Source organism: Manis pentadactyla, chromosome 18 (genome assembly GCF_030020395.1).
Source record: "Manis pentadactyla isolate mManPen7 chromosome 18, mManPen7.hap1, whole genome shotgun sequence".
Classification (NCBI taxonomy): Eukaryota; Metazoa; Chordata; class Mammalia; order Pholidota; family Manidae; genus Manis; species Manis pentadactyla.
Genome location: NC_080036.1, coordinates 11,990,474 through 12,008,866, shown reverse-complemented (window position 1 = coordinate 12,008,866; position 18,393 = coordinate 11,990,474). Strand labels below are relative to the sequence as shown.

General features: G+C 40.0%; 1 long non-coding RNA gene and 3 other non-coding genes across 4 annotated transcripts; all 4 read left to right on the top strand.

Moving 5' to 3' along the window:
* The first annotated feature begins 470 nt into the window (after positions 1-470).
* LOC118908794 (uncharacterized) lies at positions 471-14,919 on the top strand. Its single transcript, XR_005023344.2, has 4 exons — positions 471-1,589; positions 4,994-5,034; positions 6,172-6,204; positions 14,832-14,919. It is a non-coding gene; the product is annotated as an uncharacterized LOC118908794 (long non-coding RNA).
* LOC118908843 (small nucleolar RNA SNORD109A) lies at positions 5,659-5,725 on the top strand. Its single transcript, XR_005023387.1, has one exon. It is a non-coding gene; the product is annotated as a small nucleolar RNA SNORD109A (small nucleolar RNA).
* A 266-nt stretch (positions 14,920-15,185) lies between the features above and the next one.
* LOC118908827 (small nucleolar RNA SNORD116) lies at positions 15,186-15,277 on the top strand. Its single transcript, XR_005023375.2, has one exon. It is a non-coding gene; the product is annotated as a small nucleolar RNA SNORD116 (small nucleolar RNA).
* A 2,555-nt stretch (positions 15,278-17,832) lies between these two features.
* On the top strand, positions 17,833-17,926 carry LOC118908831 (small nucleolar RNA SNORD116). The gene has a single exon (XR_005023379.2). It is a non-coding gene; the product is annotated as a small nucleolar RNA SNORD116 (small nucleolar RNA).
* The last annotated feature ends 467 nt before the right edge of the window (positions 17,927-18,393 follow it).

Sequence of the window (18,393 nt, the reverse complement as noted above, 5' to 3'; positions counted from 1 at the left end):
TTCAGATATATATGTAAACTCAAGGGCACTCATTGTGACATTAGTTATACTTGTAAAATTGTGAATAACCTGTTTATCAAGTCATAGTGCTAGAGAAATTAGTGATGATACATTTATCCAATTGGATTGTATTCAGTTATATATGGTAATGTATATATGATAATAATAGTGTTCAAATTATTTGATATGAAAGTCTAGGTTTTGCTGAAGTTCATTTATCCACCAGTTGAATACCAGCTATGTTCATGACATTAATATTCTATTTCATTCATGTAAAATGGTATACATATGTGCTTGTTTGTATATAGTCAATAAACCAGTTTTATACGAAGAATTTTTTAAATGTTGATAGTTCTGGTCATTATTGTACTGTTTCATTTGTGTGTGTCTGGTCATATATGTAGTTTCAAATATATATATATTTCAATTATATATATAGCATTTACTGAGTTCTCAGTATATGTACACATGCTGAGATAAACATCAGTTCATGGATTATCTCAGTGTTCATAATAACCATACAGAGGAGGATATTTATTCTTCTTTTAAAGATAAAGAAATAGGTGCTGTTTGATTTTGTAATCCATCCTATTATTCACAACTTAAAAAATAAAAACAGAACCCTATGGTGTAACAATTTTTGGAAGTTAGTTAAAATATTTATAGCTTGCTAAATACATTGAACAAAACCATGTTTTGGGGGGAAAATGTACATTTTTGAGGTCATGTTCATTTTCCCTGTGTCTTTAAGTTCAGAGCCATGAGAATTTTCAAGTATAGTTCCTCAAGCTAAAAAATGTAAGTGTTCAGATACTACAGGAATTGGAGAAAATGATGAACAGCACATTGGTTTGCGGAGAATCCCATGGCATAAAGCTACAAAGAATGACCTCTAGAAAAATGGGGTACCAGTGCTTAGGAGATGGGACACTGTGTGTTCAGCAGGAACTGTTTCATAGATAGAGCACTGAAATGCCATGGCGGCACAGATCAAAGTCCAAAGAGAAATGGCAAACAAGAGGAGGGCCACTGAATGGAAGAAATCAACTTTGGAATAGACCTGATGATAGGTAATATCAAGACAAAAATACTGCAGATATTCAGAAGTCCAGTTAGTATCTCTGAGTGATGAAGAACTCCCCACCTGGTACAGATTTAAATATCATAATCTCCTGTTAGAATATTAGTTTCCTATTATAATTTAGGACAATATGATCTACATTCTAAACCATCTACCTCCTTTGAATATGTATTACATAATCAGTTCACTCTTCCCCAGTTATTTGTATTCATTCTAATTATTTTCTAAAGAAAATATTTTGTCTTGAAAGTGTAATTAACAAAATGATAAGCAGAGGGAATTGTGACACATTTTGCCTGTCTGTGCCACAACAGTGGCTACAGTATGTTTAGAAATATGACTGGTTTATAATGTGAGTGATCTACTATGCTCTTTCTAACTTTGCCTTTTTATCTCCTGGTACTTTGAGGCAAAATGGACTGCATAAGATACTCGCTGTTGGTGCTCTAGAACAGTGAAATGCTGAAGGAGGAAGATAAGTACAGAAAGAGAAAACACTCATCGATAGGTAAGGCTGAATCTGTCAGAGAGGACCGCTGGGTACATAGCAGTGAGCTACCTCTGGTTTTGATCTTGATACAATTTGGGGATGTTTGGAGATGGCAAATATCTTTAAGGGTGAGGAAACTCATGATGATAAGATGTTTATAATGTTATTAAACTAGCTTGTGAAGGAATGGATGGATAAATAGGGTGGAAAGTAAGGTTCTTTAATAACAAAGTGTAATAAATGTAAGAATGATAGACTATAAATGAACATTTAGCAATAATCATAATTGTTTCAACCAGGAACCATAAAATGATGATAAAACTTTTTGGCAAAAATTTGAAGAAAATGGGATACTTTTATACTCTGTGATTATCTCCTCCATGGTATACTTGCCAGTTACAAAGAGAAAATAACTTCCTATGTTAGAGAACCTGGCAGACATCACCTGAGTACCTATCAGTAATAGGGCCACATGACATCACTGATTAAAAAGCTCTGAGAAGAACACAGCCTTATCTCTTTAGTATCTCAGACAAAAGTACATAAACCTGAATCTACTCATGATGAAACATCAGACCAAAATTAAGTGACATTTTATAAAAATAAAACTGGCATTTATTCTTCAAACATACTAATGTCACTTAGAAAATGTTCCAGACTAAATTGGACTAAATAGATGTGAAAACTGAATACAGCATCGATTCAGGATTTCCATAAAAGACATTAAGAGGAAAAATTGGCAAAATTCTAAGAAAGTCCATCAAATAGGTTATAGTATTATATAAAGCAAATTAATTGCCTAACTTTAATAGTGATTCTGTGGCTATGTAACAGGAAATTCTTGTTTTTAAGAAATAAAATGATAAGATTTAGGGGGTAAGGGTACATCATAGATGCAATTTCAAAATTAGATAATATGTGAATATACATATTTCAAAAAATAAGTAGAGAAAGTGAAAAAAGACAAATGAATATAGTATAACATGCTAGCAAATACAGAATTCAGGTGAAAATTATCCAGGAATTATGGATACTCTTGAATCTGCCCTTTAAGTTTGAAAGTAGGTCAAAATGATAAGACAAAAGAATATGTAAAACAAGCATGTGGCTTCCAGTGTATATACATGCTCAGGAAATAGGAAAATGTAGAGTAAGTGCATGAATGTGTGATACCAGTGGGCCTTATCTGTACCTGCCTTTGAACCATTTACATTAGAACAAGTCTTTTTGAAATTATCAATTTTTTCGTAGAAGAAAAATTTCAAGGTTCAAGGTTCAACCATGTTGTACCATTTATCATGAGTACTCCATTCCTTTTTATGAATGATAATATTCCATCATGTGACTGTATCACAGATTGCTTATCCATCAATCAGTCAGTGGGTACTTGGGTTGATTCCACTTTTTGTCTATTATGAATAATTTTATTATGAGCATTTGTGTAGAGGCTTTTGTGTATACAAAATTTTAATTCTTTTAGGGGTGAGAATATGGTTAACTTTAACATTTTGAGGAACTGTCTGATCAGAAATTTTAAGATTATATTTGCTGCATTTGAATAAATACAAAAGTCTGTGCAGAGTGAATATTCCACTGAATAGTGCCCATTGACTCACTGCTCGTTGATTCAATGACTGTATTTATTTTTTAACATTGCACATTTTTGCTTTTGTGTTCTCAGATAGTAGGATGGTTCAGATTGGTAGAACAGATTGCCACAGAAATATACTGATTTTCCTCATAATGTTCACATGGAACTACAATGAAAAACTTTCTCTTATGGGGTTAATACTAATGTAGCCTCCCTTGCTACATCATTGCCATCTTCATTTTCCATGATTAAATCAAGTGGTTCGGTATGTTTTAGGGTCATGAATGCCTGTGTGATGGGTAACTTCAGATTCTGTCCTTTCTCACAGCCAAGCAAGCAGAAGGTACCCTTCTGAGTGAGTGTGCCTGGATCATATAGTCGTACATTGTGAAAAAAACTGAAGAAAATAAGAAGCAAAAATCACTGTTACTGAACAGTAAAGTGTTAACATTCTAAGCAAATAAGAGTTGATTTCCACTTTTTCATTTTAATGCTAACCTACAGGTTTGGTCGCTTTGAATGCTACCAGTCTAGCAGGTATTAAGCATTTAATCTCTGAATATCTAATTCTTTGGTTAAATGGTATTCCTTTGAGTGCATGCCTGCTAACAAACATACAGGCTTAGTACCTGAGAGTGTGGAATGGGTGCGTGAATGCTAGCCCTAATGTTGTGTCCCAGCCTTTTTTCTAATATCCTTTTCCAGTAAAAAAAAACAATTTCCATTTATCATATGAAGTTTAGCACCTGTTTTTTTACCCTTGCCATTATTCCATTATCTCTTACTTTCAGAATAGAAGTCTCACAGCATCCTTGTCACTGGGCCCTTCATTTTACCCAGCACAGCATTTTCAAAGTCTTTATTTGGTGGAATATAACTTTAGAATTTCTCATTTAGAGAGAAGGTTGCTATGCCACTAATTTATATAGCATCGTACAGAGGATTATTGTCTACTTGCAGAGTGAAGAATTAGGAGACAAAATAAGTGAAGAAAGGAAATGATAAAGGTGATAAAGGACCAAGCAACTATGATTTGTGTAGCAAGGAATAGAAGTGATACAGTTGACCCTTAAACAACATGGTTTTGAAATGTGTGGGTCCATTTATATGCAGATTTTTTAAAATAAATGCATTGGAAATTTTCTTGGAGATTTGTGACAATTTGAAAACACATTTTCTTTACTCTAATTACTTTATTGTAAGAATATAGTATGTAATACATGTAACATATAAAATATGTAATAATCAACTTTATGTCATCTGTCAGGCTTCTGGTTAACACTAGGCTATCAGTAGCTTAATCTTTGGGGAATCAAAAGTTGTACGTGGATTTTTCGACATAGGTGTTACAGAACTAATGACTGTATTCTCTGTGCTGTACTTCATCCCCTAAATAATTTATGTTATGATTGAGATTTTGCGCCGCTCACCTATCCCGCCCGCCCACCCCAACCCTCCCCCATGGTAACCACCAGTCACTTCTCAGTGTCTATGAGTCACTGCTGTTTTGTTCATTTTATTTGTTTTGTTGTTAGGTTCCACATATCAGTGAAATCATATGGTAGTTGGGGTGAGCATTTAATAATGTACGTAAGTGTCAAATCACTATGTTGCATACTTGTAACCAATATAATGTTGTATATCTACTACAATTAAGAAATGTCAAAAAAAGTTAAGTGTGGATTTTTCACTGTGTGGGAGGAGTCCATGCCCCTAGCCCATGTTATTCAAGGGTCAACTGTACTATACAACTACTTATTGAACTTTATTTTAAAATGAATTTTGTGTATATTCTGATCTGATTTATATTCCTTGTGATGTTCTGCTGCAGGTCAAAGGCTGGAACAAGGTACCTCGCTTCAAGGAGCAAAGGTGAGAAGCTACTCTGGTGCTTCTCAAATTTTCTGTATGTGTTGTGGCCAGTGATGTTAGAAGTTCTATGGGCTCATTCTTTCTGATGATCAAGGGAGATTATTTTTATGATATATTTTTCACCCATAGATATGTGCACTTTGTTAAAGGAATCTTCATTATTGTTTCTTTCTGTTATTAAATAAAAATCTCTTTTTGGAGTAACCCTAATCACTTTTTGGAATCATTGATGTATCTCCTTTTGATACTATTCTATAGTGTATGAAAATAATCTTGTAATGAAATTTAAATATGCCAAAATATTTAATTATTTTTTATCACTGGCATATTCAGAATATAAATCTTCCTACTCCTATTTATTCTATAATCAAATCCTTATTTGCTACTTCATTTACAAATGTTACCTCATTATTCCTTGAAATTTTTGACTAATTTCTTCCCAATAGATTTCATTTAATTTTATTAGAACACCCCAAGGTCATGTGCCTTTTGTGCAATTTATATGAGAGTCTATTTACTCATATATGAAACAAAATATCTACTGTACAATTTTTGTTCTTTATTCATAAGGCAGTATATAAGCCTGGCTATAGAAATGCTTATTTGTTGGGAGGGTGCTCATCTGGATCAATGATGAGCACAACTGTCTGAGGATGCTGAGGGACTCATTCCAGATGTCAATCTGAGGTCCAGATGAGTGGCCCTTTAACAGGACAAATAAGACTCTCAGAGCCCGGCTCAATTTGGTGACCCCTCAGTGACAACAAAATACTGTTGTGAGCATGCCTCTTCTTCCTTTTGGAGCAAGGCATTAGGATCCTCCCTTATGAGGCAATATACAACTTTAGATATGCTGTGACCTAGACTTGCTTCATTTTGCTCACTTTGAACAGAGTTGTAGATAGATAATTGTGTACTGGAAATATGTTCTTGAGTAATGAGTGAGGAAGCAAAAGAAAGATTGAATTAAGCAACTCATGGGTACTGCAGACTCATTAGTGTGAGGCTAAAAGAAGGGAACACTGCATGCCTATGTATTAACTCTTGACAATGGGATCAATTTTAGTGCTTTTTACTGTTGAGTGTGTTCTAAGACTATATTTTTTCTTGTCTTTCTGTTATGTTTTTCTGAGTTAGAAGGGCTGGAATGAAGTCTTCAGAGAATCAGCAGTGAGTAGCTACATTAGGATCCTTTAAATTCATGTCATGTGCTTCATGTCGTATCCTGAGGACTCCATGTTCATCTTTTCAGTGGATATTACTGGATAATGTCTTCACAGTGTGTCCTTTTCTTTGGTGAGTGTTTCCACCCTTATTTCCAAATTTAAAATTTTATTTAATCTGAGTTTTGGGTGGACTGATGAATATAGAATTTTGGAAAATCGTTGATTTGTTTTACAGTTTCATATTGCAATGAAATATCATTTAGTGAAATTAATCTGTGAATTTCCTTAACAAATTATGATTTCAGAATGCTGATCCTGTAACTAAGATCATCATAGATCATTTTGGTCAGATCCATAAGATCATGATGGATCACTATTGCTACTCTTCTCATCATTGAGATTTAATTAGTTTTCTCAATTTTTTGACATGGAAAATTATGTTAACTTCCACAAGATCTTTATAAGGCCACGAAGGTTTTACATGATAAGGAATAATGAAGCATTTCATCTTTCTGAAACACAAAAATATTCAATTTTCCATGCTATGTTGGCCTCACAAAGGATATTAGGTTGGGTTAATCAAATGGGGAGACAATGAAATTTCATACATTAAATCATTAATCATTATTTGTTGTTAAAGTTAAAACAACTATCAATAAGAAAAATATCTTATCTGTGTATTCCTTGACTTGACTATATAGAAAGTTTTGTGCTACCTGGACCTGGTGTTTAATACTTTAGGAATAGATAAACTGTGATGTTCCTTGAAAAAGTTCTTATCACAAATGATTTCAAGTAGTAATTATTTTTGTGTTCTTTTTACACTTATTTATGTATATATTTTATTATATGTATTCATTTCTCCAGAACCTAGCAAAGTAATTCAAATGTGCTCAATAATAATGAATAAAATAGCCATGAACACTAATAGTGGTAGCTTCAGGGAGGAAAAGAGCCCTACCAGATACTGAGATGGGCTCTACACTCCAATCATTAAAAAACATTCGAGGATGAATATGAGTGACAGGAACACTAGAACGTATTTTGGTCTAATGAATAGTATCCTACAAATACCTACTTGTGTATCTGCACATGTCAGTGTGTAAGTAGATTTGTGGCATATGGCTACTGCCTCAATGTAAAGAAGTATATCAACATATAATATTCATGCTGTAAATGGCAAGTATTAAAAATGCAGAACCCAGTGCATTTTAAGAAGTGCTTTCTCTCTAAGATTAGGGACAAGACGATGATATATGTCCTATCACTTCTATTTATGTTGTTCTGCAAAGTCATAACCTATGTAATAGGTCAAGAAGAAGAAAGAAAATTACATAAAGGTCAGAATTTAAGAAACAAAAATTTTCTTGCACACATGATTGTCTGTATTAGAAAATCCCAAGGAATCTATATTAATACTCCTAAACTCAAAACTGAGTTTAGCATGTTTGTAAAACATAGGGTCATATGCAAAAGTCAACCATATTACTATATGCTAGCACTGAACATCTGGAATTTGAAATGAAAACTATTTATAATAGCACAAAAATGAGTTAACTCAGTATAAATCTAATAAAACATGTAGTATCCCTATGATGAAAACTGCAAAACAATGATGAAAGCTATCAAAGAAGACTTAAATAAATGCATTTAACATGTTCATGACTTAGAAGTCTCGGCGTCTTGTTGGTTACCCCAATTTCATGTGTAGATTCACTGCACTCCAAATAAAAATCACTATAGACTTCTTTGTAGGTATCAACAAAGCAATTCTAAAATTCGTATCGAAGGCAAAAGAACCAAAATAGCAAAAGAGATTCTGAGAAATTTCTAAAGTCAGAGAACTCACACTGTCTTATTTTAAGGCTTTCTATAAAGCTATATTAAAGAAGACAGTATGTTGGTTAAGGAATTGACACATAAATCAAGGAAGATAATGATATCTGTGGAAGATAGTCATGGAAACAAGATACCTGGGTGGTTTCTGGGATACTGGTGATGTTTCTTTCTTGATCGGCATGTTGATTAATTGCTGTGTTTGGAAGTTGCAGATTTATTGAACTGTATAATTTCATGGATACACTTTGCTATATCTATGATGAACTAGATATAGGGATCTTGAAAGTTACTTGGCGCCTGGTGATTGATGTCCTTAGGGTAGGTCAAGGGCGTTCTCTTTTTAATGCAGGCATTTCATTAAATCATATCAGAGAGTAATTGTTTATATATGCATATTTTTACATATTTTTGTATTTTGTATTTTTCCATGTGTTTATTTACTTATCCATTTTTCTCATGATAATGTGCTAAACAACTCAGAAGTATTAAATATTGAAAGTATTTTATTCTGGTAGTTTCCTTTGATATTAAAAATCTTTTTTAAAAGTTACTATACAGTAAATTTTACCTCTTTTTCTTTTGGTGTACACTTATTTGAATTTTAACACATGTAAATTCATGTAGCTATGACCATGACCAAGTTACAGAATTGTCCTTTAATACTCCCAAACTCCCTTGTGCCTTCATAGTCATCCACTCCCCATACCCTTAACCCCTGGTAATTGCTATTTTTTCTATCCCTATAGTTTTGTCTTTGGGGAATAAAAAAGTACAGTATGTAACTTTTGAGGCTGTTCCATGCAGCATAATTTCCTTGAGATATACTGATGTTGCTGCTTGCATTGGTAGTTTCTTTTTATTGCTGAATAATATTCCATTCTCTGGATATGCCACTAGTTACTTATCCATTCCTTCTTTGGATGGCATTTGCATTGTTTCCAGCTTTTGTTTATAAATAAAGCTGCAGTGAAGAATCATCTGTGGGTTTCTGTGTGAACCTGTTTTCTCTATAGCCAGATCAACACACTTTTTCTTGACGTGCCAAATAATACACATTTATATTTGTGGAACATATAGTTTCTGTCATAAGCTACTCATCTTGGCTACTGTAGCACAAATGAATGGGTGTGGCCGTGTTCCAGTCAAACTACTTACAATAGTGGTGGTTAGCCATTGGGACATATTTAGTCAACCCTTGCTATCGAGTAAGTACTCAGGATTGGGTTTGCTATATTGAATAGTGAGTGTATGTTTAACTTAAAAGAAACTGTCATGTTGTTTTCCTGAGTATCTGAGCCAGTCTACATTCCATCCAGGGATGAATAGAACATCTTATTGCTCTGCATCCTTATCAGAACTTGGGATAGTCATTACTTTTTGTTTTAGCCATCCTTATAAGGTATGTTTCACCCTAATGACAAATGGTGTTGAACTTCCTTTTTGGTGCTTATTTGTGATCTATATATCTTCTTTGGTGAAGTTTCTGTTTATATCTATATTTGAAAAATCAGTCTATTTCTTTCCGTTTAGGTTATCTCTGATTGTTTTCATCAACATTTCTTAGTTTTCAGTATAAAATATTTTCTATATTCTGTAGATTTATATACCTAGTAGTTCATTATTATTGGAGCTTTTTTAAGTGTTGTTTTAAACTTAGATTTCCAATTGTACATTGCTAGTATACATAAATACTTCTGATCTTTGGATTGTGATATCTATCTACATATATGTTAAGGTTATCTCTGTTTTTTAATTTTTTTTACTTTAACTCAGTGAATAAATCTTACTCCATCTATCCTTCTTCATAATATAATTGTTTTGAATGAAGTATTCCCTCTATATTCTTTGTGAACATTGCCAAACAATGATAGAATTTTTGCCTTGAGCTATAAAACTTTGAAAAACTCAAAAGGGAAAGTATTTATTGTATTTACTTAGATGCTTTCCCTTGTGGCTGCTCTTCATTCCTGAATATCCACATTTTCTTCTGTTACTATTTTTCTTTTGTCTGAGAAACATTCTTTAGCAATTTATTTACAACATGTGTCCTGGCAAAAAGTTCTCTCTCCTTCTTTTTTTCATCTGAGAATGTCTTTATTTCATCTCTATTACTGGAGAATGTTTTCTCTGAATGTAGAATTTTGGTATGATAGTTATTTTATTTCCACTCTCAAATTACTTTGTCACTTCTTTCTGGCATCCGCACTTTTCAATAAGAAAAGTATGTGAGCACAGCAGCTGATTTAAAGGAGAGCCCGTACTGCCATTCCCTGTGTCAGTGCCAAGTGAACTTGGTCATTAGGTGGCATTTGGTGGGGAAGGGTCTTGTCGCTGCAGGGTGTGGATGGGAAATGGGGCCCTGCCCACAGTCTTTGCTGGTGTACATGGTAGATGATAGGAGAGGTCCATGGCCTTTATTCAGAGTAGGGCATGTAGAGTAAGCAGTCTTCTTTCCTACAGGGCTGTCCATTTCACATAGACCTTTGTCTAGAGAGAGCAATTTTTTCTTTCTCTCTTTCATCATTTCTTTGACTTTCTCCATTGACATTTTCAGGTGTGGGATGCTGTAGTTACCAGGGTAGGCTATGTAAGAGGTCTAAAAAAAGGGTCTTAAAAATGCACATCTGAGTTGTTCTTCAAGCCCCACATTCCTAGTCAGTCAGCCTTCTTTCCTCACCCTTTCAAAATTTGTCAGTTGCTTTATATATTTTTTCTAGGTTTTTTAGTTTTAATTAGAGGAAGGAACAGGGTGGAGTGCATTTCATTTACTCCATCCTATCCAGAACTAGAATTCCTTGCCCACATTTTGATAGTTCTTAATTTTTTTTCATTTATTTGTATTTGTGTGCTTCCTAAAAAAGATAGTTTCTAATACTTATAGGAAAAATTACATTTTGTTTTAGCAACAAAGAAGATTGTAAAATAAAAATCATTTTTCTCTACTTTCCAGCCTAGTTTCCCAAAAGGAAAACTGTTCGGGATATGCTAGGCTAGACTCACTAAATTGTTTATGACACAGATTCTCTATTTGAACACACATACAAATATGCATAAACACACATTTTCATATAGTTGAAAGTTTTCTGGAGGACTGACTTGACTTAGAGTTTGAAATCTTTCTAAAATACTGTATTTGAAAAAATCTCTAAGTCCTTATTAATAGGTCAGAATCAGTATATTTAAAAAATCAGTGTATAGCATAATTATCAGTGCCATAAAAATATATATCTTATTTTAAGAATATTTATCTTTATTATATTTCCTGTTATAAGCAAGAAACCTACTATATAGGCATATGTTGTTTTATTATGCTTCACTTTATTGAGCTTCACAGATACTGCATTTTTTACAAATCGAAGGTTTGTGGCAACACTGCTTTGAGCAAGTCTATTGGCACCATTTTCCAACAGCATTTGCTGACTTCATGTCTTGGTCACATTTTAGTAATTCTTGCAATATTTCAAACATTTTCAGTATTATTATATTTGTTATGGTGATCTGTGATCAGTGATCTTTGATGTTACTATTGTAATTGTTTTGAGACACCATGAACCATGCCCCGTATAAGGCTGCAAAGTTAATTGATGAATGTGTGTGTTCTGACTGCTTCACCAACTGGTTGCTCCCCATCTCTCTCCCTCTCCTGAGGCTTCCCTATTCTCTGAGACACAACAATATTGAAATTAAGCCAATTGGTAACTTTAGAGTGGCCTCTAAGTATTCAATTAAAGGAAGAGTTGCATGTCTCTCACTTTAAATCAAAAGCTAGAAATGACTCAGCTTAGTGAAGAAGGCATGTCAAGGGCAAATACCAGCTGAAAGCTAAGCCTCTGGCACCATTCAGCCAAATTCTGAATTAAAAGGAAGAAATCTTGAAGAAAATTTAAATTGCTACTCCAGTGCACACTCCGTGATACTGGGATGGTTGGCAGAGGCATTAGGCTGTGGTGCTGCATTTGGAACCTCTTCTGTTTGACCTCACCACACAATCTGCATACTTCATGGCCAAACGTGAACTGTGCTGTATGTATCTATTGATGAAGTCAAGATGTGGTGGACATTGGCCTGGACAGGAAGGGAAGGGCAGGTAAAGGACAGATCATAATGTGATTCCATGGGTTTCCATGTGAAAAAACGTCTTGTGTTGTCCAACTGCTGTCATTGGCTTTTCCCCAGCAATTTCCCTGGGCTCTGATGGGGACAGCCAATGGTAGCTGCCATATAAGGTTTCAAGGTCCATGTATGTGGTGCTGTGGTAGTTGAGGTTTATTCAGTTTGTACATCCTTTCCAGAGAAGTGGTGCTCGGTGGTTCTTGTCCTAGTGCACCGGCCGACAGCTACCAGCTAGCAATGCCTGCTCCAGATTGCTTAGGTGAACATTCCCTTTACCCTTGGCCACCTGGGCCTGGAACTTCCAAGATGAAAGTGTACCCCAAGAGGACCCACCTTTCCTGGCACAGGTGGCTCACATCTACTTCAGAGGGTCTTAGGTACATCCCCGGAAGCCAGAGGGCATGGAGGTGGTGAGGCTATGATTCCAGGTGCACTGCAATGGCCAGATGTCCACCTTGGAAAACATCCATGACTTCCTGTGGGAAGATGTGTTCTATTTTTTTAATTAAAGTATTATTGATACACAACATGTTGGTTTCAAATAAGATGTGTTCTATTATAATTCTTCCTCTTACCTACCTAGATGAAGTGTTTGAGTTCTATGAGGATTCTTGTGGTATTACTAGTGGGAAAGGAGGGTCATATCCCACGATTGACTCATGACAAGTTGAAATCTTTTATGGTTGTTCTTCCTGACACTCACTGTGCTTCCCATGTGGGCAGTGTTTTAAGTTACTTCATGAGGGATTTGTCTTCCAGGCATGAGGATTCTATTTTGGACAAGACAGCTGAGTTGTTGACTGTTTCCACTGAAGGAAACCATGGGAAACCAAAAGTGAGGACTGTTGGATGGGAATGGGTGCTAATTTCAGATGGGATTCCCCTCAGTCATGGTGGCTGAAACCACAACTTTTTGTCAGGTGTCCTGTTGACCTGCTAAAGGAATGATGGCTTAGTTAGCATGAAAGAGCCCCTGAGCTGAAGTCTTTTGCCACTTTAGATTAAGTAGGCCATTTCTATTGTAGTAGCCAGCTACTCAAATGCCAGCCTTTATGTTGCAGATTTCATTGCTTCACTGTTCCCTGAGATTATGTCGAGTTAAGGTAACCACTGACAGTTTGCATGGACACAGTGTCGACATTAACATCAGATCCATGGTTTAAAAAAAAGGTGTGCATGGAGTATGTCAGAAAGAGTGGTTATGAGATATGACTTGATGGCCCATTTCAGTAGCCCTAGTGGTCAAAAGAACATCCCAGCTTTTGTAGTCACTAATCTGCTGTTGGGTGGCAGTACTTGAAGTCAGGGATCTATGAACAAAACATGTTTTTTCAGGTGCTGAGTTATCTGCATAGAACACGTACACATACTTGCATAGATTCCTGCATTCTTGGTGCCTCCCGTCAGATATAAATGAGGGATAGAGGCAGAAAACAAGCATATGAAAGATTTAATGTAAGGAAAACATTGGCATGGATCTTTATACCTGAGAACTGTGTTTCCTTCTCAGAGTGAATTTCAATTCTCTACTCTTCTTAACTGGACTTGGAATTAAGTCTTCTCATTGTAAAGGAAGAGAATTTATACACAATGATGGGTGGGGTTGGGGCATGGGAGTCCCAAAGGGGTGTGGACAAATGAAAAACTTTTTCTTTGCTAATGACAGAAAACATTATTTGCATCAAGTTTTCAATTAGATGTAAGATTTCATAGAGATAATGTGGTGAATTACATGGTCCACAAACCAACAATGACATGTGTGGTAATACTACAGTAGAAGATGGACTTGTCAACTGGCTCAGTGGTTGCAACTGGTTATGGGTAAGAGAGGTGGTGGAAGCCAAGCATACGCTCCTTTAGAGAAAGACACCATGTGTCTGAACATTTCCTTGGAGGTCCGGGAATGCAAAGCCGCTGGGTGTGGACATGCCACGTGCCTGGAGAGGAGAGGGTCCTAGTTTCAGTGGAGCTGTTTCCCAGGTCATGGCGGGAGAAGATACATCCAGCCGGCTGCCCTCCGCTCTTGCTTGAGGGCCTCATGGCTTAATGAGTATGAACGAATGCCTGACCTGGACCCCTTGGGGCACTGAAGAAGGGGCCAGGCTCTCTCAGGCCAGGAGCCATTCCCTCAGTGATCCCAGCCTGTATGTCGGGGATGACCTTGTTTCTCTGGTGGCTGGCTATTCTTCCAGTGGAGCTTTCCTGTGTGTGTGTGTGTGTGACAGCCTGCAGGGACCCAATGTTCATGCTGACATCACAGGCACAGCCTGAGTAAAGTGTGTAGTAGAGTCCATGTGCTAGTGTGAGAAAGTGCGTGTGAGAGAGGGAGTCTGTAGCTATTGTGGCAGCCCCTAGAGGTCAAAGGTGGTATCCTTCTCTTTGAAGTCACCAGTCTCTGGGCTTTGCAGGCAAGGCAAGGGGCCAGGATCTGTGCATAGCCTATGCTTTTTCAAAGGTGGAGGCCCCCACATTCTCATGCTTATGCTCACACTCACGAACAGACCTGAACAGCGACCACCTCTCGTGGCCTCATGCACACCTTCCATCCTACCTGAGGGACAGAGGGACAGGATAAGCAGATACAAGTCTACCCATGGGAAGCTGTCAGCAGCAGATCTTGTGGCATGAGATCCTGGGCAGGTTTCTCAGGCACGCATGTAGTTTCTCAACACTTCTCAGGTGGACATGCCATGCGAGGCTCACTGTTGGCAAAGAAGCGAAGTCCTTCCTTTCCTGCGAGGACCAGCGGCACATGGGAGTCTCAGGCAAACCGAGGCCAAGCTAATGAAGGTGTGTGTCCCTTTGCCCCAGCTTCTGCTTTTGGCACTAGGATTTGGTAGAGGTGCCAGAGAGGCTGCTTGCCAGCGCATGCCCAGGTAAGTATGGCTGTGGCTGTAAGACTGGACTGCATGTTCCTCTCTCAGTGGCTTTGTTGGGATGATCCAGGCTGCCACAGGGGGTCTGAGTTCACTAGCTGACCGGCTGAGCACCCAGCCTGGCTTGTTATATTATCCAGGGTCCCAGAATGGGCTCAGATCGATGATGACTCCCTCTAATGCATTCCTTGGAAATCTGAACAAAATGAGTGAGAACCCTCTTCGTCGTTCTCATCAAAACTGAGGTCCAGCACGTTAGCTCTCCCAGGGACCCGAGGAGTCAGGGACAGCTTCCTCAGGTCACACGCATGCAAGCACTGCCCTGCAGCTCAGCATAGGAGAGAGTGGCGTGTCCGGGTCAGGGCCTTCACGTTGTTAGTTTGGTGTCCATGAGTCTGTGGACCTTTGTGGAGTGGCCAGTCCTGGCTGGCATGGTGGCCAGCTCCCATCCCATCTCTAGGCTAGGCCGCAGGGAGCGTGCATTGGCATAGTGCTCATGAGCCCGGGGCTTGGAACTGCTGTCCAGGGCCCTGCTGCACACACAGCCCCTGTGGTCTGCGTGTGGAGCAGAAGGACAGAAGATTCCACTGGTTTCTGATGAGATCCCTGGCTCACTCCAGGAGCGATACCTGAGCTCCCCTTTGCCTAGGTGGGGAAATGGTGGTGTGCTGTGGGGTGTGGGGCCATGGGCAATGGACATGGTGTTGGCACATCTGGTGGCAGCTGCCCCCCTTCTGTCTCCTGCTTGCCCAGTCTAGGGGCTGGTTGCCCAGGCGTGGACTGTGCAGGAGACCTGGCACTGAAATCGTGAGGCTGTTTAACCTGGTGATGTGGACTGGGATAGATGTACACAGACAGGAGAGGTCACAATGTGATCACATGTGCTTCCATGGGATGTAAGCTCTCCTGCTGTGTTGAATGCTCTTCAAGGCTTTCCCGTCATATCTGTGGACCCTGACGGGCCTGCCTGTGGCTGTGTTCCAGGGAAGGCTTAGGGCCCTTGTGTGTGGGAATGGGCTGATGACCTGTGGTCACTTGACATTTCATTCCAGAGTAATGGAACTCCACAGATTTCTTCTTAGTGGCTTGAAACACTGCACTGGTCCTCGAGCACTATCCGGACATGGCTGGTGCTGACCACCTGTTATACTTTGGTCCTGACGCTCCACCGCATTGGCACTCGGATTTCACGATTTCACATGGAAAGGACTACTCGAGGACCGTCTGTTTACCCTGGCTCATGTGGCTGACGTTTTCTCGCGGAGGGGGTTGCATGTGTCCATGGAAGCCTGTGGAGTGGCATGGCGGAGACTGAGGGCTGCTGTCCCAGACTCACTGCCGTGGACAGATGCCTGCCTTAGAAAGTGTCCACGTCTTTGGATGCAGGTGATCTATCTGGTCTCAGTCTTGCGCTTGGGTGTGGATGAAGCATTTGTGTCCTGTGAGATCGTTTGTGGTGCCAGTGAGCCAAGGGAGGGGTCATTGGATGCATGCCCTGAGGCCCCACTCTTTCAAAGTCGCACTTGGTAATGGTAGTGCCTCCTGAGAGTCACTGGCCCCCATGGATGCCTAGTGGTGAGGCTTCGTGGTGGCAGAATTGCCTTGCATGCTTGGGGATGCTGCTTTGGTCCACAGAGTCCAGAGGGGTAACGTTTCTTGGCATCTCAGGGCCCCAAAGTGGCTGCCTGAAGGACTGCCAGATCCCTGACAGGGAAGGTGCCCTGCTTTCCCTGCATGTCTCCCTGGGTCTAGGGATGTGAATACATCCCCCCTCCAGGTTTCCCAATGGCCCAGTGAGGGCAGGAAGGCCTGGTCAGCATAAGCATGAGCAAGGCCTTCAGTCCTTGGCCCCCTGTGAGGGATAGAGGCTGTTACCAGGCGCTTGTGCATTCCCAGTGCCACGAGCCTGAATCTCGATGGATTCCTGGTTCCTGTGCTCTCTGGGCTTCCGTGAAGGTTCGGTTGCCCTGTCACAGGCCGTGGGGCACAGTGTCCATGTTGACTGTCATCCCCAGTCAGGGAGTGGTGGTGCATGGGGTCGGTGTGCTTTGGTCAGAGATGTGGCTGTGAGGGAGGCATGCCGTGGCCTGTGTCAGTAGGAAAGAGAGGTCAGCGCCTGTGTCAGTAGGAAAGAGAGGTCAGCAGTGCCACCCTCCTGTTAAGAACACTGGCCTTTGGCTGATGGTGGCAGACCATGAGGTCTGGCATCTATGCACGGGGCTGCCTCATGTCGGCACACTCACATGCTCACACACGCACCCACGGTCACACTGGCCCACACCCATGAAATCACATCCGCCTTCAGACATTCCTAAGGGACAGACGTGCAGACAGGAGTCTTACCCAGGGGAATCACTGCATGGGTGTGGTTCCCTGATGACCTGGGTCCCTTTGCCCATGGAGCACGTGATGTTTGTTCACTTGGCAGATGCATTGGCCAAGCAAGGCTCACTGTCATGAAGGAGGAAGACCTTCCTCTTCTTTGATGAGTGTCCATGTGCAGCAGCCCCAAAGAGTTGTCGCCCAGGGTGGGAACCACCCCCATTGATATCTCACGATGGTAAGCATTCCCCTCTGTGCCAGAAGGTTGAGTGGTTGCATTAGGATTCGGGGGATCTCCTAAGAACTGCTTGTTCCTGTGAGCCCTGTGGAGTGCAGGGTTCCACTCCAGGGATGGATGGTGGTTCTTGCTCAGGGGTATGTTTCTGGGTCCTCCAGGTGACTGTAAGTCTCCCAGGCCATCGGGTTGCCTGCTGAGATGCCCAGCCTGCCTTGCAAAGGCTCCAGCATCCCAGAAAGTGCTCGGATCAATGATGACTCCCTCTTAAGCATTCCTTGGAAAATCTGAACAAAATGAGTGAGAACTCCCTACCGTCGTTCTCATCGTATCTGAGGTCCAGCACTGTGTCTCACCCAGGGCAAGCAGGAGAGAGGGATGGCATCCCCGCAGTCACAGGGGTGCAGATGCCAACCTAGCTCGTCAGCTTTAGGGAGCCTCCCTTCTTTGGGCCAGTAGTGTTGCTGCATCAGTTGGGTGTCTGTGGGCCCCAACGTGGGGCGTTGGTGGAACTGGTCCACGTTGGTAGGCACTGTGGCCAGCTCACACTTTAGATCCAGGAGACTGAGAGTGTGGCCTTGGCAGAGTCCCAGAGAGCTCATGGCATGGATGTGTGCTGGCCAGGTTACTCTTTGAAATGCACTCCCAGGGTGGTGGTGTAGGCGCTGAAGGCAGAAGATTCCACTGGCTTCTGATCAGAGACCCTGGCCGGGCACTGAGCAATCCCTGTGCTTGGCTACCAGGCAAGGAAATGTGAATAGCCCCTGGGGTTCGAGGCAGAGAACAGATGCATTTGGCAGCAGGACTG